This window comes from Cnephaeus nilssonii (genome assembly GCF_951640355.1).
Source record: "Cnephaeus nilssonii genome assembly, chromosome: 4".
NCBI classification, from domain to species: Eukaryota; Metazoa; Chordata; class Mammalia; order Chiroptera; family Vespertilionidae; genus Cnephaeus; species Cnephaeus nilssonii.
Window position 1 is genome coordinate 43,891,118 of NC_137075.1, and position 5,712 is coordinate 43,896,829.

General features: G+C 44.0%; 1 pseudogene across 1 annotated transcript; it reads left to right on the plus strand.

Annotated features, from left to right (window-relative positions):
• LOC307098258 (small ribosomal subunit protein eS6-like) lies at positions 1 to 2,171 on the plus strand (annotated as a pseudogene). The gene is made up of 2 exons: positions 1 to 795; positions 2,167 to 2,171. The product of its transcript is annotated as a small ribosomal subunit protein eS6-like (transcript).
• The last annotated feature ends 3,541 nt before the right edge of the window (positions 2,172 to 5,712 follow it).

Consider the following 5,712-nt stretch of genomic DNA (forward strand, 5'->3'; position numbering starts at 1 on the left):
TTGTGGAAGAGCCATACTCAAGGGACCAAAGAGCCGCTTGTGGCTCGCAAGCCGCGGTTTGCCGACCACAGCTTTAGGATGAAGTTGAACTTCTCTTTCCCAGCCACTGGCTCTCAGCAACTCGAAGTAGACAATGATTGCAAACTTCATACCTTTTATGAAACGTGTGTGTCCACAGAAGTTGCCGCTGAGGCTCTGGGTGAAGAATGGAAGGGTTTTGTGGTTGAAACCAGTGGTGGAATGACAAACAAGGTTGCCCCATTAAGCAGGGGGTCTTGACCCATGGCCGTGTCTGCCTGCGGCTGAGTAAGGGGCATTCCTGTTACAGACCAAGGAGGAGTGGAGAAAGAAAGCACAGATTTGTTCAGGGTTGCCTTGTGGATGTCAATCTCAGCGTTCTCAATTTGATTAGTGTCAAAAAGGGGAGAAAGATATTTCTGGCCTCACTGGTAACTACTGTGCCTCATCGCCTGGGGCCCAAAGGAGCTAGTAGTATCCGCGAACTTTTCAATCTCCCTAAAGATGTCTGCCAGTATATTGTGAGAAAGCCACTCAACAAAGAAGGTGAGAAACCTGGGACCAAAGCACCCAAGATTCAGTGTCTTGTTAGTCCACATGCCCTGCAACACCAGCGCCGGGTGTACTGCTCTGAAGAAACAGTGTACGAAGAGGCCGCAGACTCTGCTCAACTTCTGGCCGAGAGAATGAAGGAGGCCAAATAAAAATGCCGGGATCAGATTGCCAAGAGCCATACGCTGTTCTCTCTGAGAGCTTCCACCGCTAAGTCCAGTCAAAGTGAGATTTTTCTAAGAATAACAAATAAATAAGATCAAACATCAAAAAAAAAAGGAAAAAACCTTATCACCAAATATACCAAAATGCACCTCTTTCACAAGTGAATTACTAGTTTCTATACCCGGAATAATTATGTATGTTTTATTTATTGGATGTTCACATGTGAGGAAGGAAAACATTTTTGTTTATTAAAAAATTGAATATTTGTAATTTGTTGTTCCTAAGATTTTTCCCCCCACCATAACAAAATTTGTTCTTTTCTCACGAATTTACAATATCTTTTTTTGTTGTTGTTAGTCCTTACCCGAGGATATTTTTTCCATTGGTTTTTAGAGAGAGTGGAAGGGTAGAGACTGTGAGAGAGAAACATCGGTGTGAGAGAAACATTGATTGGTTGCCTCCCACACGCTCCCCGACCAGGGCTGGGGGTCGAGCCTGCAACCCAGGTACGTGCCCTTGACCGGAATCAAGTCCATGACCCTTCAGTCCGAAGGTCGATGCTCTAACCACTGAGCAACTGGCTAGGGTACAACATCTAAATGAAGATAAAATTGCCAGTGTAAAATTGGGAGGGGGTAGGAAATAGGCTTTATTAATCAAATTGTTAGATAGGACAAGGGTCTCAGGGTCTGAGCAGTTCTATATGTTATTTCTTCCTAATGTAAAAATGTAGCACAGTATTTTTCAGATGCAGCTATAAACAGGATGAGCTGCCAGGAACTCAACCAGATAAATGTTGCCAAGAAATCAATAAAATCATATATATTTTTAAAATCTTACAAATTAAATGACTTCTTAATATTGTATTTTACTTTGATGATGAGACTTTGATTTAATTTGGGACACTTTTAAAAGGATACTTTGTGTTTGTAATTATCTTTAAAGAGTTTACAAATAGCCTGGCTGAGTATGGCTCAGCGGTTGAGCATTGACCCAGGAACCAAGAGGTCACTGGTTTGATTCCCAGTCAGAGCATATGCCTAAGTTGCAGGCTTGATCCCCAGTAGGGGGTGTTCAGGAGGCAGCCAATCAATGATCCTCTCTCCTCATTAATGTTTCTATCTCTCTCTTTCCTCTCTGAAATCAATAAAGATATTTTTTTTTAAAAAAAGAGTTTGCAAAGAAAATTTCTGCTAAATTAATCATTTTCTATGATTAAAAAAAATAATTCTTGCCCTGGCCAGTGTGGCTCAGTTGGATGGGCGTTGTCCTGTGCACCAAAAGGTTGCTGGGCTGGGTTTGGCAGGTGCAGCTAACCTCTGCTGGGGTGACTAGATTGGGACTAAGAATGTTAATGCTGCTCTTCAGCTAGACCCCTCTCTCTCCCTGATAAATCTCTCCTGCTCTCTTTGGGTGGCCTCTCTCCTACAGGATAGTCAAACTTCTTTACAGCACCAATGGTTCAAAGAGGGAAAAATGGAAGCCACAAGGCTGAAGCCTTAAAGTCATGTGATACCACTTCTACTATGTCCTATTGGTTAAAGCAAGTTGTAGATTCAAAGGGAAGGAAAAGGTAGATGCCCCCTCTTGGTGGGAGGGGCAAGCCTGCACATACAGGAAGATGAGAGGTCTGGTCTACCATCTTTTTTTTAATCCTCACCAGAGCATATGTTTCTAGTTTTTATTTTTATTTATTCTTTAATATATTTTATTGATTTTTTTACAGAGAGGAAGGGAGAGAGATAGAGGGTTAGAAACATTGATGAGAGAGAAACATCGATGAGCTGCCTCTGCACACTCCTTACTGGGTACGTGCCTGCAACCAAGGTACATGCCCTTGACTGGAATCGAACCTGGGACCCTTGAGTCCGCAGGCTGACGCTCTATCACTGAGCCAAACAGGTTAGGGCTAGTTTTTATTTTTTAAAACTTATTTTTATTGATCTCAGAGAGGAAGGGAGAGGGAGAGGAGATAGAAACATCAACGATGAGAGAGAATCATTGATCAGCTGCTTTCTGCACACCCCACACTGGGGATCCAACCCACAACCCGGGCATGTGCCCTGACCGGGAATGGAACTGTGATCTCCTGGTTCATAAGTCGACGCTCAACCACTGAGCCATGCAGGCTGAGCTGTTTTTATTGATTTTAGAGAGAGAGGAAGGGGGAGAGAGAAACATGGAGTATGCACCAACCTAGGTATGTGCCTTGACCGGGAATCGAATTCACAACTGGACGATGCTCCGACCAATTGAGCCACACCTGCCAGGGCATACTTGTTTGATCTCAAAGGGAATGAAGGCTAGAGCATAAACCCAGGCCTTCTATTCTCCAAGTTCACAGGGGCGGGAGTGAGCCACATGGTCTAACAAAAGAGCTAATTCATCCAGACACCTGGCCCTGGGCCTGCAATAGAGATTTAGAAAACAATACCATCTGGAAATGCTTTGTAGAAAGGCAAGTCATAATCTTCATGGAAAGGGCCCAAGATTGGCAGTCAAGAGACCTTAAGTCTGGGCTGGCCTCTGCCACATACTAGCTGTATGTCTCTGAACAAATCAAGGTCAAATCTCTGGGCCTCAGTTTCCTATATATAAGGCGAAGGCCTTTAACTAAGGCCCCCAACAGTTCTGATACTCTCTCTTCACAGACAGAACTTCATGAACCCATCCAGATAACAGCTGGCTCTATATACACGGCCAGAGAGGCTCTTGGGGTCAATGAGGGTCTGAACAGGTGAAGGGCAGATGAAGGCAGGGCTGGAGGAGAGAACCTTATGCAGTGTGCAGGGCGGCTGGGGTCCATCTGGAAGCTGGCACAGAGCCCAGAGCAAGGGCAGCAGTGGCAACAGGCAAGAAGGGGTGGATGTGAGGGAATACCAGGGAAGGCTGTCAGGACCCAGGGGCTGTCTGGATGTTTGCAGGGTACAGATAACTCCAAAGTGACTGGGACAATGAGGCCAGAAGAGCAGAGCAATTTGGGGTTAAATAGGAGGAATGTGGAAGTTAACATGATATATTTCTCTTTTCATTATGGAAGCAGTCCATGTTCACTAAAGGAAAATAATTTAAAAACTAAAAAACAAAACAAAACAACAAACAACCCATATTTCCACCATTCAAATGCCATTGCTTTCACCATTTTGTTAGACCATCTTTTTTCCTCTCATGTGTAGTTTTTCTTTTTATCAGAAGCAGCTTAAGATGGTGGGAAAAGTGTAGTGTTTTTATTTCTTTGTTTTTTATTGATTTTTAGAGAGAGAGGAAGGGAGAGGGAGAGCCTGCAACCCAGGCATGTGCGGTGGCCTGGAGTTGAACCAGGAATCTTTTGTGCACCAGAGAGTGGGATGACACCCAACCACCTGGGCCACAGCCGGGGTGGAAGAGTGTAGTTTTTGGTGTCAGAGAGATGGGATAACATTCTGGCTCTGTCCCTTTTTTCAGATAACACTTATTGAGCATTTAGTGTCACATAATTTTTTCTGTATTAATTCATTTAATCCTCATAATAACCCCAGGAAGCCCTATTTTGTAAACAAGGAGACTAATGCACACTGATAGTAAGTGGCAGAGAAGAGAATTAAACCCAGTAGTCTCGAGTGTGAAGCTCACAAGCTCAACCCCGATACAGGCTTGCCTCCCACTCTTCATGTGAGGATAGAGTTAGTAAACCTCTGCAAAGTGGAAATTATTCTGAGTTGTCTGAGCATTAGCAATTATATACACTGAGTGGCCAGATTATTATGATCTCTGAACGCATAATAATCTGGCCACGCAGTGTATATCCTATATAATAAAAGGCTAATATGCAAATATTCCCCTCGACCAGGAGTTCGACCAGCAGGCAGGTCAGCCAACCGCCCATGTCCCCTGCCCCTGGCCAGGCTGGCTGGACCCCACCCATGCATGAATTCATGCAGCGGGCCTCTAATACACACACACACACACACACACACACACACTGAGTGGCCAGATTATTATGAGTTCAGAGATCATAATAATCTGGCCACTCAGTGTATGTCCAGTGCCTGGCACACAGTAAGTCTCTCATCTAATGGTGGCTGCTCACCACTTGAAAATGAGTTTTTGTTTCAGTCAAGTTGAATCTAGGGTGAAGGTGGGACTTCCATCTGAACTCAGAATTCTCAGTGTGGAAAAGCCCACCGAAGCAATAGAATTGCTTGCTGGGACTCCAATCCCCGCTCTGCTAACTGCCACATGATTGACAAGTTAGTTAACCTATCTGAGCCTGTTTGCTCATCTGTAAAATGGGGATAGAAATAGTACCTACTTTCTTGGTTTGAGTATATGGGGCAATATGTGGGAAATACTGAGGAACAGGGTTTGGGCACTGTTGGTGCTTGATAAAAGTAGGTTTTGTAATGGTGGATATAATGGATATAATGATAAATCTGTGGTAATATAGTATTACCATAAGGTAGTAGTCTCCTTATTAGGATTCTTGTATGTATAAGGTATTGGGGGGAGACAGGAATTAAATCATTAAACCCTTTATTCCCACCCAGCCGGTGTGGCTCAATGGTTGAGTGTCAACCTATGACCCAGGAGGTCATGGTTCAATTCCTGGTCAGGGCACATGCCCAGGTTGTGGGCTTGGTCCCCAGTCGGGGGCATGCAGGAGGCAGCCAATCAATGATTTTCTCATCATTAACATTCCTTTTTTTTTTTTTAAGTAGGGCTTTCTTTATTTTTAAATATTTTTTTATTGATTTCAGAGAGGAAGGGAGAGGGAGTGGGAGACAGAAACATCAATGATGAGAATCATTGATTGGCTGCCTCTTGAGGCTCCATTGGGGATCAAGACTGTGACCTAAGCATATGCCTTGACTGGGAATTGAACCATGATCTCCTGGTTCATAGGTCGATGCTCAACCACTGAACCACGCCAGCCGGGCTCATCATTGATGTTTCTATCTCTCTCTCCCTCTCCCTTCCTCTCTGAAATATATATATATA